This window comes from Pleurodeles waltl, chromosome 5 (assembly GCF_031143425.1).
Source record: "Pleurodeles waltl isolate 20211129_DDA chromosome 5, aPleWal1.hap1.20221129, whole genome shotgun sequence".
In the NCBI taxonomy this organism is placed as follows: domain Eukaryota; kingdom Metazoa; phylum Chordata; class Amphibia; order Caudata; family Salamandridae; genus Pleurodeles; species Pleurodeles waltl.
In genome coordinates, this window is record NC_090444.1 from 1,020,652,940 (window position 1) to 1,020,671,366 (window position 18,427).

Here is an 18,427-nt window from a genome sequence, read left to right on the forward strand (position 1 = left end):
TCTCCCTATTACAGAGCATTCAGGTAGTCGCATGTCACATGACCAATGCAGTAACTGTGGCGGCCATCTTTAAATGTAATAATGGCCCATCTAAATACTCTCCAATACTACATCTACTTTCACAACCCTGCTGTAGGTAGCCCCAGATTCTAGCTTATCCACAGAACAGATAGAAAAGATCAAACCAATTATTGTTAGGGCATTATTAGCCATCAACCACAACAACCAATACCACTAAATGTCATAAATTAAAGTACAGATAAAGGGACTCACAGCCCTTTATACTAACCATAAGAAAGAAAAGAACACACTAGGAAACCCTGAAAGGGACCACACGCTCTCCTTAGTAGAGCTGCTAGATATCGATTCAGTGTCCGCAATTGCAGGCACAGAACCATGAAAGGCGGTTAAGAATCAAAACTGTCTATATGGACCACATCACAATAACTGTTCCGTTCATGATAGTCTATTGATGACGTTGCTAGCATCTGCCATTCCACCTGTTGAGTCAGACCCTTTTTAACTGTATCTGCTAGGCAAATCCATCGGTTCTCTATAATGGTCAACAGGTGGTCCACATTTACACGTCTTTTTGAGGGTTTTATAACATCAAGTACAAACCAGTGCATATGGTTGGGGGCATGTTTCGTAAGATTGTAATGTTAAACCATAGGAGCATTCACAACATTACAACGTATTCATGATTGATGTTGAATAATCCGTTTTCTGACCTCCTGAGTTGTTTTAACATTGTAAAACAAAGAACATGGGCATTGAATACAGTAAATAACATTTTTAGAGCCACAATTAGAAAATTGTTTCAGTTGCCAAGTTCTCTCAGTTAGACAACATGTTTTTACTGTTTTAGTGGAAGCACATGCACTGCACTTCCCACACGGGTAATGTCCAACCCTTGGTGTTAGCCCCTAGATGTTACTCAGTGTGCGTGCTTCTGGTTCAATGTAGGCCCTCACTAGACTGTCTCTCAAATTTTTACCACTTTTGAAGGCAAATAATGGTTTCTCAAATGGAATATCAAGAGAGGCTAATAAGTGCCAATTTTTTTTAAATAATCTTTTGAATTCCATTTGTTTTAACACAAGTCATACGAGAGTGAACAGCTTTCTTTTTGACCTGGAGTAAGGCTTGTCGATCATAATACAAGGCACGTTTCAGGGATCTTTTAACCGTCTATATGGATAGCCTCTTGATCAATTTGGACATTAGAGTCTTTGCTTCAAAAAAATAGTTGTCTTTTTTGGTGCATTTACGTTTATTCCTTAAGAATTGCCCAAACGGTAAATTGTCCCTTATATTCCTGGGATGATGGCTATTATATCTCAGAAGAGTTTTTCTGGCAGTGGGTTTAGTATATAGGCCTACATATAGCTCACCCTCATCAACTGAAATTTTTAAATCTAAAAAATTAATGGAATGGTTATCAGACTCCAGGGCAAAGTTTAAGTTGGTATTTTGATTATTAATCCATTTGTGAAACTGTAGTAAGTCTCACTTATTGGACCATGCCAAATAAAGAAGATGTCATCTATATACCGGAGCCATTTTGTGATTTACCTGCCATAAGGATTATCCTCCTTATAGATGGTATACTCTTCAAAAGTGACCACATATAGATTTGCAATATCAGGAGCAAAAATAGCTCCCATTGATACTCCCTTTGTTTGTGCAAAGAACTCATCATTGAATAGGAAGTAATTGTGTTCCAATGCAATCTGAGCACAACTTGTGATAATATCAGTGGGAACCCTATGAGGTCTTGTTCTAGAGTCAGGAATGGTGGTAATTACCTCAAGTGCCTCACCTTGTGGAAAAATGGTGTATAGGTTTTCTATATCCATTGCAACCAAGATGTCAACATCAGGATTAAAAAAAGCCCCTTCTATTTGAGTGATCAAAGACAGACTATGGGGGTGATTCTCACCCTGGCGGGCGGCGGAGGCCGCCCGCCAGAGTTCCCCCCTCCAAAATACCGCTCCGCGGTCGAAAGACCGCTGAGGGTATTTTGGGTTTTGCACTGGGCTGGCGGGCGACCGCCAAAAGGCCGCCCGCCAGCCCAGTGCAAAACACCTTCCCACGAGGACGCCGGCTCAGAATTGAGCCGGCGGAGTGGGAAGGTGCGACGGGTGCTGTTGCACCCGTCGCGTATTTCAGTTTATGCAAAGCAGACACTGAAATATAAAGTGGGGCCCTCTTACGGGGGCCCCTGCAGTGCCCATGCCATTGGCATGGGCACTGCAGGGGCCCCCAGGGGCCCCACGACACCCCATACCGCCATCCTGTTCCTGGAGGCAGAGCCGCCAGGAACAGGATGGCGGTATGGGGTGTCAGAATCCCCATGGCGGCGCAGCGAGCTGCGCCGCCATGGAGGATTCTTATGGGCAGCGGAAAACCGGCGGGAGACCGCCGGTTTTCCTCTTCTGACCGCGGCCAAAGCGCCGCGGTCAGAATGCCCTGCGGGGCACCGCCAGCCTGTTGGCGGTGCTCCCGCCAACCCTGGCCCCGGCGGTCAGAATGACCCCCTATCTCTTGTGTATGACTTGGTTAGGGGTACAAATGGTTTGATGAACAAATCAACATATTCTGAAAGTGGTTGCAAAACAGACTGGCAGCAAGCCACAATGGGTCCTCCTGGTGGTTTATTTGTATCTATGTGGATTTTGGGTAAAACATAAAAGGCTGGTATGGCAAAAACATCCTTATTAAGGTAGTCATTTTCCATTTTGCTTAACCACCCACCAGGCAGACCCTTGTTGGTCACTTCACAAATTTCACTTCTGATGGATGGTGTAGGGTCTTTCTTTAATTTGTTGTAATGTGAAGGATTTAGAAGTAGTCTTAAAACTTCCTGTTCATAATCTTTTCTATCTTGAATAATGATGCTTCCTCCTTTATCAGCAGGTTTGATAACTATATTTTTATTGCTGACTAGGGAGGATAAAGCTTAATTTTGAGCTCTAGTAAAGTTGGACTGCACATATTTTTGTTCCTTGAACACCCTCTCTATCTCAAACAGAACAGCATTCTCAAACGTTATGCTTTCTGACACGGAGTCTGTTTCTCCTTATTTCAATTTCCTTTATTCAGCATCCACCCACAACAACACCAGCTCCAACCTCCTTCGATGTCGTCTTTCCTCCCAGTTCCCAACCGTTCACCATAGTATCCCCAGAACGAGGATTCTATCGCCAAAGCGATCACCTTAGAGATACCATGGATTAAACATAACACATCTCCCTCTTTAAATAATAAGAAATGTTAACCCCCCCCTAATAACTATATACATTTACATGACAACAACATAACATAAGATTTGTAGAGAAATTAACAAGTTGCAAAAACATTACAAGATGTACATTACAGTTCTTAACACAAGTATTCAATGCATGGGTTGAGTATCATTCAACTTACAAAATCCCTAAAATGTCTAGGATATGTGCAGTTCCTTCCACTCCTTCTTACTCCCACATTCACATCCACATCAGGCAAGACAGTATCATGTTCATCTGACAACTTGGTACACTTAGCTGGTCGAGACATGCTCCAAACCTCACCACCTTCCAGAACAACAACATTCTTCTTCACTTCTACAATCTTCTTCGGTCCAACATATTTAGATTCTCCTTTGGGACACCAAACAGGTTTCTTAATAAACACCAGATCACCTACACACCAACTCTTTTGTCGCACACAACGCCTCTCATCAAATTGTTTCTTATACTTTGTCTGGTTCGCAATTACTCTGGCTTGAATATTCTCTGTGTCACGAAACTTTACTCTAACTTGAGTTTTAGAATGCAACCATGAAGGATTCAGCTTCGAGCCTGCTAATCTGCCCTTCAAAATACGAAATGGAGACATACCAGTAACAACGTTGGGTGCATTCCTGTGAGCCCACAACTTCTCCCTCAAAACAGTTTTTAATGACCATTTGTTCTCTAGGGCTACTTGAGCACTTGCCTTCACCAACTGATTCATTTTCTCAACTAACCCATTAGCTTGGGGAGCATAGAGCGCAGTGCGATAATGAGAGATTGCCACATTCTTAAGAAAATCCTTCATTTCTGAGGAAGTGAACTGAACCCCATTATCAGTCACTATCACTCTAGGAATTCCTTCACAAGCAAATACATCAGTCAAAAAATCTATCACAGTTCTGGTGGTAACAGAGTGTACACAACTAGCGGTAACCCATTTGGAAGTATAATCGACAAGAACAATCACAAATCTTTCATTGTATGGTAACATTTCAAAAGGTCCCACCAAATCCAGACCCAATTTGACCCAAGGTTCATTGGGAATAGAAACTGGAGATAAAGGAGCAGTCCGAACTATTCTGGATTTATCATTTCCAGCACATTGTAAACAGTCCTTGACAAGAACTGCTACCTGTTTATCCAGACCCAGCCACCAATAGCACTCTCTGATACTAGCTTTTGTGAGATTTCTACCTAGATGTCCTTCATGGCTTAAGTTAATCAGTTTCTCACGTAAACTAAAAGGAGGAACCAACCTATTATTTCTGAACAAGTTGCCATCGATGATACTCAACTCATACCTAACGTTCCAAAAGGCTTTGGTATCTTCATGACACTCACGCAAGCATGGCCAACCCTGAACCACATAGTCCATAACCAACTTTAAAACCGGGTCTTTACTACATTCTCCATCCCATTCCACCTTGTCTAGAGCAGATTCCTTAATCCACAGTACAGGAATTTGCTCATCAAAACTACAATCAACCAATGATGATCTGGACAAGAAATCTGCAGGAATATTCCTCTTGCCAGGGAAATATTCCATAAGATAATTAAAATCTAACAAACTTTCTACCCAACGCTTAATACGTGGTGTCGTACTCTCAATGTTCCGACAGGTGAACATCTGTACCAAAGGTTTATGATCACTCCTGAGCACAAAAGGTAAACCCCATAAATAATATTTGAAATGGTTTATGGCCCAGGTGCAGGCTAATGCTTCACGCTCAATTACTGAATGCCGTTCTTCTTGACTTCTAAGGGAACGTGATGCAAACGCCACCACTCTTTCTTCTTCATCCACATGCTGTGAGAGAACCGCACCAAGCCCTTTCATACTAGCGTCAGTGGATAAGAATGTTTTACGCTTTACATCAAAATGGCCTAAGGTGGGCATCTTCCCTATGTCATTTTTCACTGCATTAAATGCCTCCTCACATTGTGGGGTCCAATCATACTTCACACCCTTCTTCAGAATCATTCTTAATGGTTGGACAATGCTAGCAAAGTTCTTGATAAATTTAGAATAATATTCTGCCGGGCCCAAAAACGATCGTACTTGATCTTTGTCTATAGGTATTGGTACAGACATAATTGATTTTGCCAACTCTAATTTTGGTTTGATACCATCTCCAGAGATGGTATGACCAAGAAACTAAACACTTCCAACTCTAAATTTACATTTCTCTTTCTTCACAGTCAAACCATTCTCTCTCAATCTCACAAGTACAGCTTTTAAAATGGAATCATGCTCATCAGTGTTTTTGTCATAAACAAGAATGTCGTCCTGGAAAAACAAAACAGAACTAAGACCCTTGAGTACCTCCTTCATCACTCTCTGAAAACAAGCGGCAGCAGACGCCAACCCGAAAGGCATTCTAACATATCTGAATCCCCCCAAAGGAGTGATAAAAGAGGTAAGGTGTTTTGAATCTTCATCGAGCAGGATCTGATGGTACGCTGCTGAGAGATCTAAAACACTGAAAACATTTGCCCCAGTTAACATGGTCAAAGTCTCATTGATATTAGGCAACGGCTGGCGGTCTACCCAAATGCATTGATTGAGACCTCTAAGATCAACACATAATCTGATTTTTTTTCCGTTATCTTTGGGAACCAAAACTATGGGTGCTAACCACTCTGAGGCTTCAATCTCCTCTATAACACCTAAACCCAGTAATCTGTCAAGTTCATCTTGTAAGGGCTGCAACATCAAATGAGGTACCTTTCTCACTTTGTACACAACTGGTCTAGCATTGGACTTTAAGATCATTTTATGTTTAACATTTTTCAGTAGTCCAAGTCCATCACTAAAGACCTCTGGGAAATTGTTTACAATTTTCTCATCATCACCCAAATTGGAAACAGAAAGAACCTGGTCAGGGATATTCGGGTTCAGAACGATACCTAAATCCCTTTGATGACGCCACCCCAACAGATTATTACCCCGGTTTGCTATGTAAACTTTCCCTACTGTTTCACGTCCTTTAAATTCTATCGTCATCACAGAATATCCAATAAGGTCAATCTTCTGCCCACCATATCCAATAGGGTCTATATCAGGTGGAATTAGTTTAACTTTTTCACCTGCAAAGATCCTTTCCCAATTCTTGTCTCCAATTAGTGTAAAAGGGGATCCAGAATCAGCAAGAACTGGGACAGTTTTCCCATCAATGCCAATATCACACTTTGGCATGACTAGTTTATTTTCACTGCACTGTTGATTTGTGTAATCAACATGCAAAATCATCTGATGTGTGCTTGCTGACTCATTGACCATATTAACTTTCGAGCTTTTACAAACTTTCGCTAAATGCCCCCTTTTTCCACAATTCCTGCAATTTACATTCCTAGCAAAACATTTTGGGTTGTTAGCCAAATGACCAACATTTCCACACTTATAACATCTGACATTGCCCGTCTCCAGAGAATCATTACTAATTTTTGCTTTACTGGACACTTTCTGGACAAGGTCACATTCCTGAACGAAATCACAGGAAGAAACTGGAAATGTAGATTCAGCATGGATGCCATGACTGGGACCTGCACCCTTCATCTCCTTGGCCCATAAAATGGCATGTTCAATACTTTCAGCGATAATCTGTGCCTCCTGCAAGGTTGGGTTCTTTGCCAGCAGTTTTTCCTGGACTCTATAGTTGTTGGTACAACGCACAAGTTGGTCACCTATTAGGGAGTCTGTAAGTTCAGAAAAGTCACATGTTTGAGCCAGTGTCTTGAGTGAAGCAATGTAATTGCCAACTCTTTCATCTTTAGCTTGTGCTCTCATGAAAAACTTGTGTCTTTCCATGACAACATTTATGCGACCACCAAAGTGTTTTTTTAACATCATGAGTGACATCTCGTAGACATCTCTAGGTTCACCCTCGGCTGTGCTAATAGTTATCAAATCAAGGCTGTCATAAATATTTCGTCCTTCAACTCCTAAATTGTGTAATAAAATGCCTTGTTTTCTTGCAGGGGAAATTTTTTCTCCACCAATACCAATTAAGTATGAATCAAATACATTTATCCATTTCTTCCATGGTAGAATTGGCTCATCCCGTTCAGATAGTAATTGTGGAGGCTGAGATAAACTGAGAAGAGGTTGTTGAGTCATTGTTGTTGATAAATATTGGAATTGTAAATAAAACTGTAAGGAATTCCTCTGTTGTACTTCCTGAATGTGCCAGAACTCTCTCCGGGTTAGCACACTAGTTTATATTCACTTCCTGTGATGAGGAACTTCATCATCATCCTGCAGGCTCAGTGTTCAACTTCCTATGCGCAGATGACAGTACAGGGCTGGGAAACCGTTGCTGAGTCTTTTTGAAGACTAATAAGGGTACTGTGTTCACTTGAAAGAGAAAATCCAAGGGGTGAGGTGGGAGAGCCGTGATGTCTCAGTCTCGGTCGCGCTCACCGTTGTAGCGCTACACACTGCAGCAAACAGCTGACGCGCTGGATACTGACAACTTGGATCGGCTCACGCCGCTACATACCGCAGCAAACAGCTGACAGCTATGACAGCTCTGGGACAGAGCGGCGGAAAGCGTAGCCGCGCTCACTGTCATATAAATAACAAAACAGGTGTGATTGCTCAGCAGCGCTTTTGTTAAAAGCACACGCGTAAATAAAAGTTGTTTTCAAGAAAAATGCGCGTATTACAAAAGCGCATTGCTCCGGGTCAGCTGTAAAATCAGCTGTTGTTCCACACACTGGAAATGTACATGAACGGATACATTACAGACAGCCAAAACTTCGCGTAGGTCCGATGAAGGGTGGATGCAATAAAACTCGTCGCCACTTGACACGGAGTCTGTTTCTCCTTATTTCAATTTCCTTTATTCAGCATCCACCCACAACAACACCAGCTCCAACCTCCTTCGATGTCGTCTTTCCTCCCAGTTCCCAACCGTTCACCATAGAATCCCCAGAACGAGGATTCTATCGCCAAAGCGATCACCATAGAGATACCATGGATTAAACATAACACTTTCCTTTGGCATCAAGTTAGTCGGAGGAAAGAATGGACACATCGCAAGCCTGTGATACTTTCTGGTCTCACATGTGGATTTTTGGTAAACCAAAACTCAAGTCTCAAGGTCCTAAAAAGTTTTCATAGCTCTGTTTGAGTAAAAAATGAGAATGAGAGTTGTCTTATTCATTAATTGAAGACTGTATAATATGTACGCATACTATATCTAAATAATTCCTCTAGGAGCATTTTTAAGTGAGACATTGTCTGTATGTACCCAGTTCCTAGAGGAATACTTGGTTGCCCCTAAGTGTGTTCATATTTATGGAATGGCACTAGCCGGCGCAAATGCCCTGTTAAAGTCCTTGTAAAGGTCGCTAACCAGTTGGCAGAGGCCCAGGGGAAACTGGAACTTGTACGCCGAATAATGGCGCTACACTGTTTAGAGGCAAAAAAATTACTCTAAGTATTGTAACGCCATTTCCTGGCAATTAACCCCCATGGACATGGCTCCTGTCTTAGTAACGTCCCCTGGGCATGGCCATTGGGGCCAGCGCGATGAGGGGGCCCCAAGTCAGGGCCGCCAAGCGTGCAAAAAAAAAAATTATACTTACTGGGACTTACCTGGGATGGGTCCCCCATCCTGTGGTGTCCCTCTGGTGTGGGTGAGGGAGTCCCTGGGTCCAAGGAAAGGCACTTGTGGGCTCTCTCCATGGTCTCTGACGCATGCCCTGACCCAGGCGTTACATAATGGTGCTAGCATTATCAAGTTTAGCACCATTATTTAAGGCCCCATCCCCGGTGCTAGATTTTAGCACGGGGATAAATATGGCGCTAAGGCCATATCATCATTTTCTGGACGGGAACCCCTACCTTGCATCTCATTGACGCAAGGTAGGTTTTCACGTCCAGAAAATGACTTTAACCTCATAACTTTGGCGCTAGACGTGTCTAGCACCAAAGTATAAATATGGAGTTAGGTTTGCGCTGAATTAGCGTAAAAAATATGCTGCTAATTCGGCATAAAACGAGTATAAATATGGGCCTTAGAGTCTAAAATTAAACACAAATAACTTCGATTCCGTTTGTTACACAGTTGTGTCTCACAAATTAGGGGATCCTGGTATCAATGACTGAAAGAGAATTGTCAATGGCGATTTTCTTTCGTTTTATTGAAACTATAATGCACCTAACTTATTTTTGTCTAGCACTGTTGGAACTGAATAACAATACTTAGGTTTAGTTTTTAAATAAGAATTATGTCGAATAAGTCAGCAGTTCACCTGAGTTTTCGTAGTAAAATCAACGGTACTATTAGGCTTAGCGTTGAGATATAGGGAATGTGCTGAATAAATGATTCGATAGCTCTGTAAAACACCTGCTTAAAAATATCCCTGCGTGTTTTTATTAACCTGTTTATTCTTCATAAATTATTTTCTACATAAAATAGTTTTGTGTATTGAGATTTGGTCACAGCTTTTAACATCTGTTATAGTTTTTATATTACCTGGCTCCCACTTCAATCATTCTAATTGTAATGTATGTGTGTACGGATGAATTTAATTATTGTTTTATGATATAGAAATATATATAATATAGTTTTGCTATTAATAGCTAAGACAACTTTTGCATAACTTCTCCTTTTTAAGTTCATTGGATGGCGGATCTGGTTTACATATATAACTTATGCGGCGTTTATACCGTAGGATTAGCCGGCTATTAATTTCGATGAATTGATTGCAATGAGTAATTTGATGAAAACATTCCAGCGCTTCTAAATTAGGCCTTTGAAACCTAGCTTCTCTTTCATTGGCTTTGATTATAAATAGATAAACCCGCGCATTAGTGGCTCAAATTCATCAGCAGGGAATCGTTCGTGGATCTGATTAGCATAGGACATAGCTGACAAATGCTAAAATTATCACTCTTAATCAGAGCTGTGCTCTACAGTTATGAGCTTGATTCCAGCGGGCCTGATTCACAAGTTATTTGCAAAGGGAACACAGAAAGGGCACCCTGCTATATCCCCTTGAAAAGAGCATTGATTGCAACAAAATACATGAGATCTTGCATGTAATTTCTCTGGATAGGTCTTTCTTCAGTTTGTGCAACCTTGTAATTGAAAATTGCACTGCCACACACTATGACCTGGTCCCACCACAGCTCACAGCTACCATCTTCCCAGTCATATTTTAGGGAAAAGACCATGCTGTTTTCACACTTCTCGTGCTCATTTAAAGGACTGACTGGTCCTATGCCTCCTATGGCATATTTAAGCGCCTAGTTTTATAACTAGACTAATACAAGTTGAAAGGCTAGGCTCCACATGTCACTCCCTGGCTGTAGTCATAATCAAAAACTCATGGAGGCCTGATATCTCTCTATCTAATTTAGAAGGTTACTCTGGTTATGATGATGATCTTAGGTACTTTGAAAGTCCAAGTGGGACCGCCTCCTGGACACAGCATTAAAGGATAACTGACACCTACCTTACTTTATATTTATTAAGATTTTGTAAAGTATGACATTTATCCACTGGCTATATGGTGCCAAAAACACTCAGGTAAATGAAGGCAATTTACTCCATAATGTTGCCCTAAATAGGTCTTCATCATCTATACGAATTTCAACAACTCCTGATTTATCTAGAGATTTTTAGTTGATGAATTAGAAGCAGTGCTGCTAAGAAAGCTCCTCTGCCAGCTCAATTTCTGTCACAAAAAATATGTTTGACAAACTATGATGGCGGCATATCCTAGGAAAATTCTAGGGCTGGTCGATCACCCGGTCTTTACTTGTGGACTTCAGGCTCAGTTGATTTAAATTGTTAATGACATTTCGGCACAACAAATGCTTACTTGATGAATTAAAATATTTTCTACTTAATTTTAGACACTGTGAAATAAACAGAACTTAACTAATGCATCATAACCTCAGTATCTCCAATGCTGCACTAGAAGACAAAACTTTGTTTCGCTCATCGTTATGGAAGAAAAACAAACTATAAAGACTACTTCATCAATTTCTAGACATTTCAAACATAAACAAGCGTGCGTGTATACAATGAAAAGGACTTACACATTCAGAATGTATACTGAGTCTCATCATCATAGTTGGGAACAATTTTCAAACACAATGGCCCTCATTACAACCCTGGCGGTCAGTGTTAAAGCAGCGGTAAGACCGCCAACAGGCCGGAGGAAAAAAAAATGGAATCACGACCGTGGCAGAAACCGCCAACATAGACAGACACTTTAACACTCCGACTGCCACGGCGGTACAAACAAACAGCATGGCGGTCACAGCCAACAGACAGGCGGAAGACAATGTACTGCCCACACTATTATGAGAGGCCAATCCGCCACCTTTTCCGGGGCGGATTCAACGCAAAAAAAAACATGGCGGAAACAGGACTTGGAAGGGAAACCACTCACCTCTACACACCCCACGAGGAACCAGGACACCATGGAGCCGGAATTCCAGATACTCCATGCAATTGTCTTCCTGCTCCTCTACCAGGAGCACGACCGACGGCAGCGACGACCACGGTGAGTACTGCACCTACGACTCAGGGGAGGGGGAAGGGAAAAGAGAGTGACACACACATGCAACACGCAACACCCCCACCCTCACCCACAACAACACACACACCAATACATGCTGAAACATTACATTTACATCCCCCAACACCCCCTGGAAGAACGCAAGGACAAAAGGTAATGAGTTGAATGATTGTAATCAAGAAAAATCCATTACTCAAAAATATATATACACTATTAACAAATATGTACACCAAGATTTCAAGTCCATGTACTGCACCATATAGTCCGTGGACCACTGGGCCCAAAAAGCATGGGCGAGGCCTACACAAGATACCCGATCCAAACGGAGAGAACACTGCAGGGGCATCAGAATGAAATAAAACAGGCACCTCAGGGGGAAGGGAAGGAGGGGCACCTCAGCCGGATGAGTGCATGATGCCAGCTCCACGAGGGGGCTCCATGCCCATTGATGTATCCTGGGAAGTGCAAAGCCACAGTCTCACAAGTCTTTACAGTGGGTGGGTTGCCCACTGCTCTATCCTGGGAAGTGCAAAGCCACAGTCTCTCAAGTCTTTACAGTGGGTGGTTTGCCCACTGCTTCATCCTGGGGAGTGCAAAGCCACAGTCTCACAAGTCTTTACAGTGGGTGGTTTGCCCACTGCTTCATCCTGGGAGTGAAAAGCCACAGTCTCACAAGTCTTTACAGTGGGTGGTTTGCCCACTGCTTCATCCTGGGGAGTGCAAAGCCACAGTCTCTGAAGTCTTTACAGTGGGTGGTTTGCCCACTGCTTCATCCTGGGGAATGCAAAGCCACAGTCTCACAAGTCTTTACAGTGGGTGGTTTGCCCACTGCTTCATCCTGGGGAGTGCAAAGCCACAGTCTCTCAAGTGGATAACCGTCTCAACTGGTTCTGGAGGGGGCTTTGTGCCCAGAGTGCTTCATCCTGCCAAGGACAGAGGTAGTGGATGTCATTCTCCACTGGTTGTGGAGGGGGCTTTGTGCCCAGAGTGCTTCATCCTGCCAAGGGCAGAGGTAGTGGATGTCATTCCCACTGGTTCTGGAGGGGGCTTGGTGCCCAGAGTGCTTCATCCTGCCAAGGACTGAGGTAGTGGATGTCATTCTCCACTGGTTCTGGAGGGGGCTTTGTGCCCAGATTGCTTCATCCTGCCAAGGACTGAGGTAGTGGATGTCATTCTTCACAGGTTCTGGAGGGGGCTTTGTGCCCAGAGTGCTTCATCCTGCCAAGCACTGAGGTACTGGATGTCATTCTCCACTGATTCTGGAGAGGGCCTGGTGCCCAGAGTGCTTCATCCTGCCAAGGACTGAGGTAGCGGATGTGACACTCCACTGACGGTGGTGCTACATGCAAGCTGGCCAGGCCCCTGGCACTGACCACCAGCCTCATACGAATGACCACTGGGGATGGCAGCCATGTCTGCGGTGGTGCCACTGGTTCAGGAAGTGGCGTGGCTGCTGGCGGTGCTGGCGGCGGGCTCAGTAGCGGTGATGCTTGCGGCGCTCATTAGGCAGCAGTGCTGGTGGGGGGCTCACTGACCTCGGTGCTGGCGACTGTGTCCTGAGCGGCGGGGCTGGTGGCGGCCTCACTGAGGTTGCTGCTGGCGGCGGTGTCCTGAGCGGCGGTGCTGGTGGCGGCATGAGGTTGCTGCTGGCGGCGCTGTCCTGAGCGACGGGGCTGGTGGCGGCCTGACTGAGTTTGCTGCTTGTGGCGGTGTCCTGAGCGGCGGTTGCTGCTGGCGGAGGTGTCCTGAGCGGCGGTGCTGGTAGCGGCCTGACTGAGGTTGCTGCTGGCGGCGGTGTCCTGAGAGACGGTGCTGGTGGCGGCCTGACTGAGGTTGCTGCTGGCGACGGTGTCCTGAGCGGCGGGGCTGGTGGCGGCCAGACTGAGGTTGCTGCTGGCGGCGGTGTCCTGAGCAGCAGGGCTGGTGGCGGCCTGACTGAGGTTGCTTCTGGCGGCGGTGTCCTAAGAGGCGGTGCTGGTGGTGGCCTGGTGACGGCCTGACTGAGGTTGCTGCTGGCGGCAGTGTCCTGAGTGGCTGGGCTGGTGGCGGTGTTGTCCGCCGTGCAGGTTTGCGGCGACTTGCCTTTCCTTCTCAGGCCCTTCCCCACCTTGGATGGTGGCGCAGCTGTCTTTGCACCCCCAAATGTTGTGTTTGCTGAGCCCTTGGTGGCAGGTGTTTTGGCCTTCTCCCTCTGGGATGTGGGCAACTTCTTCTGCTTGGGAGGTGGGGGAATGTCCTTGGCCTCCACCCTTGGGACACTGGCAGCCCTGCTGCTTGGCGCACTCCAGAAGCCGGTTACTGCTGGCACCACTGTGGCCGGTGATGTGGTGGCTGAGATGCTGGGTTGGGACCTGGAAAGGCGGGCCCTAGGGGATGGAAGGGGTGGGGGAGGTCAAGGGAAGAGGTCAAGGTTTGACAGGAAAAGTTTTTTCGACACACTGGGACGGGTAGATGGAGGGGGGTTTGGGAGTGGAGGAACAGGCAGTGATTGTAGGAGGTGTTCGTTTGCTGACTTTGGGTGTAGGTGTATGGGCTGGAGGCTGTCGTGAGGTGGATGGCTGTTGGGTGGGTGTGTGGCTGCGCTTATGTAGTTTGGGAGGAGGGCTCACAGACACACTGGGAGTGGACACAGGGGATGTGTGAATGGTAGTGGGGGTGGTGAGTGCACGTGAGCGGTGTGTGGTGATGGGCGGGCTGGTGATGGAGGTAGTGGCTGAGGATGTAGTACATGCAGGTTTGAGTGGAGACGTGACAGGGAGGGAGGAGGGAGACGTGGAGGAGGGGGACACAGTGGAGGCAGTGGATGTTGGTATGTCTGCATGGGTGTGATGCTTGTGTGAGTGCCTGTGAGATGTGTGGTGCTCATGTTTGCCAGAGCTACCCTTGTGTGTTGAGGTGTGTGCATGCTGGTCTGATGGTATGTTTGGTACAGGGGATTGGGTCTGGGTGGAGGAAGTTGGAGGGGGGAGGTTGGACACAGGGACAATGACTGCCATCAGTGCTGAGGCCAGAGTCTGAAAAGCTTGCTGTTGGGCTGCCTGGCCAGAATGAATGCCCTCCAGGTATGCATTGGTCTATTGCAACTGCCTCTCTAAACCCTGGATGGCATTCAGAATGGTAGACTACCCAATAGTGAGGGATCTGAGGAGGTCAATGGCCTCCTCAGTGAGGGCAGCAGGGCTGACTGGGGCAGGGGCTGAGGTGCCTGGGGCGAAGGAGATGCCCACCCTCCTGGGTGAACGGCCACGGGGCAGACGCTGAAGGGCTGCTGGGAGGGCGGTGCTGGTGGGGGGGTGGCAGCTGTACCTGTAGATGCGGGGGACACAGAGGAGCCCACCACCGCAAGGGAGCTCCCATCAGAGGAGGAGTCGGTGTCGCAGGTCTCTGCTGCAGTCCCTGCCGTGGAGCTCCCCTCTCCCTCCGTCCCACTGGTGAATTCTGAGTCGTAGTCTCGTCCTCCAGGGCCATGTGGGATACAGCTCTCTCCTGCTCCGGTGGCACAGCTCCTCCGCCTGATGATGCTAATGCACACAAGAATAGGGAGACCACAAAAAGGGGGGGAAAGAAAGACATGTTGAGTCCATGCAATAACGCTACAGTTGGAGGACACTACAGACACAGCAGCCCTCTGCACTACGCCATGCACTTAGAGTTCCCTAATTGATCACAGGGACATGGGGTACATGGTCTGTGCCCCATTGCTGCACACATGGAAATCACAGGAGCCTGACTGGGTGTAGATGGCTCTTACTGATGGTGGGGTTGGGGTGCCACTTGGCCTGCCTCACAAAGGTTCCTCTCTTACAAGGCTCGCCCTAGCCTAGGGGAACCCACAGCCCACCTCACCCACCCAGACACCTCCAATGCACACAGAGTCAGATGGATGTGACTGTACTCACCCCCATGTGGCTGCTGTGATGCCCTCAAGCTCCCATCCAACTCCGGATACGCCACCGCCAGGATCCGGAACATCAGGGGGGTCATGGTGCAATGGGCACCCCTCCCACGTTGGGAGGCCATCCCCAGCTGGGCCTCCGCCGTCTTCTTCCTCCAGCGGCAAATGTCCTCCCATCTTTTTTGGCAGTGGGTGCTCCGTCTGTGGTGGACCCCCAGGGCCCGGACGTCCTTGGCGATGGCACGCTAAATATCCTTCTTCTGATGGGCGCTGACCTAGTGGAATAGTACATGGGAAAAGGGAAAACATTAACCGTCCGGCCCATCACAGTCATTGGCCCCCTTCCCACCCTTGCCCTGATGCACATACACTCACCGTCGTATCATGCACGCCTAATCCATCCCCACCCTATCTCCCATCCCCACCACTCCAAACAGGCATTGCCCATACAGCATGCTCACAGTGTACTCACCTGTTTGTCTGGAGGACCGTAGAGTAGCATGTACTGGGGAGGACCCCATCCACGAGTTTCTCCAACTCCTCCGAAGTGAAGGCAGGAGCTCTTTCCCCAGACACTTGAGCCATCGTCGCTTCCAGACTGAGGTCACAGCAGCACTTGCAGTGTAGGTCCTCTCCTGTCGAAGATCAGGAATCAAGTGAGTGAATAGACACAAAATGGCGGTCATGTCCGCAGCAGTGCGTACCGTCACCGCCGGCGTACATCGTCCTTAGCTCCTGGGACCCATACGGTCCAATGTTAACCAATGCAGGATTGCGCCGCGGTCTTCGCCCGCTTACCGCTACGGTGTACAACGCCAGCGCAGTTACCTCATATCCCCTTGTCCCACTTTACAGGTCAGGCAGCCGCCATTTCAGGGGGCCACATGGCATTAATTTCAACTGCGTCACACATATCTAGGCCTCGCATACACACTGAGACAGGCACATAGCGGATTGACTAATGTGTGCAAGAAAGTTGTTATTTTTGTACCTCAGTGTTGGCTGATCCTCTGATCGCTGTTCTCATCCATAGAGCACGTCCGCTGGGGCAGGTGAGGAGATGGCGGCATCCTCCGGTGTACAGACTGCTGGTGGACCTGTCGACAATGGAAGAGCAACATGTAATAGTCACCTGCAGACTTGATTGTGCCACAATCCAGGAACTGTGTGCCCAGTTGGAGACAGACCTGATGTCAGCAATCCGCCATCCCACAGGAATACCCCCTCTAGTGCAGGTGCTGTCAGTACTCCATTTCCTGGCAAGTGGGTCTTTTCAAACTACAGTGGCCATAGCATCAGGGATGTCCCAGCCTATGTTCTCAAACGTGTTGTCTAGAGTGTTGTCTGCCCTGCTGAAACACATGCGCAGCTACATCATTTTCCCTGAGGTGGAGGATTTTCCCACAGTGAAAGGTGACTTCTATGCCCTGGGACATATCCCCAACATCATAGGTGCCATTGATGGGACACATGTGGCCTTGGTACTCCCCCGCAGGAGTGAACAGGTGTACAGAAACCGGAAGAGCTCCCATTCTATGAACGTGCAGATGGAGTGTTTGGCAGACCAGTACATCTCCCACGTGAACACCAATTTCCTGGCTCATTGCATGACGCTTACATTCTGAGGAATAGCAGCATCCCTTATGTGATGGGGCAACTCCAGAGGCACCGTGTGTGGCTATTAGGTGAGGACATGGACCCTATACAGTGTGAATAGTTGTCTGGGTCTGGAGTTGTGCCTAAGGGTTAGTGTATGTCTAACAGTTGTCCCTCGCCATTTGCAGGTGACTCTGGTTACCCCAACCTGTCATGGCTACTGACCCCAGTGAGGAATCCCAGGACAAGGGTAGAGGAACGCTACAATGAGGCACATGGGAGAACTAGGAGGGTTATAGAGACAACCTTCGGGCTCCTGAAGGCCAGGTTCTGGTGCCTCCATATGACAGTTGGTTCCCTATACTACTCACCAAAGAAGGTGTGCCAGATCATCGTGGCCTGCTGTATGCTGCACAACTTAGCTTTGTGACGGCAGGTGCCTTTTCTGCAGGAGGATGGTCCAGAAGGAGGTCTTGTGGCATCTGGGGAGCCTGTGGACAGTTAAGAAGAGGAGGCAGAAGAAGAGGACATAGACAGCAGAAACACCGTGATCCAGCAATACTTCCAGTGAGACACAGGTAAGAAGACATCACAGCCTCCTACATCTGATATAATTGTTCAACCTCTCATCTGTCTGTCACTTTCACCCAGTGTATGGACCCTGATTTGTCACTTTACCTTTCGATTTCACAGATGTGGGTCCCACTGTGTGACCTCTGCTATGTTACCTCATGGACTAGAGCTGTGTGACATAGGTATGTTGACAATACTATGAACATTGCTATTTCCCTCAGTTATTGCAAATACACATTAGTGTAAGCACAGACTGACTCCAGATTGTTTTGTGATTCAAGGGTGTTTATTTAAGTGCAAGATAGTGGAGGGGGTTGGAAACTGGTCAGGGGTGATGGTGGAGGAATGTCCATGGCAGAGTCCAGTCTATTTGTCTCACAGGTGCATTGTCCAAAGGTTCATAGGAAGTGGAGCAATGGCATTTTAAGGATGGACAGGGTGACAAAGTGGGACAGTAGGATGACATTCAGGGTGGTCTCGTTTCTTGACGGGGGTCTTGGCATTGTTCTCTGTTTTTGTCCTGGATCTCAGGGACCAATTGCGGGGTGGT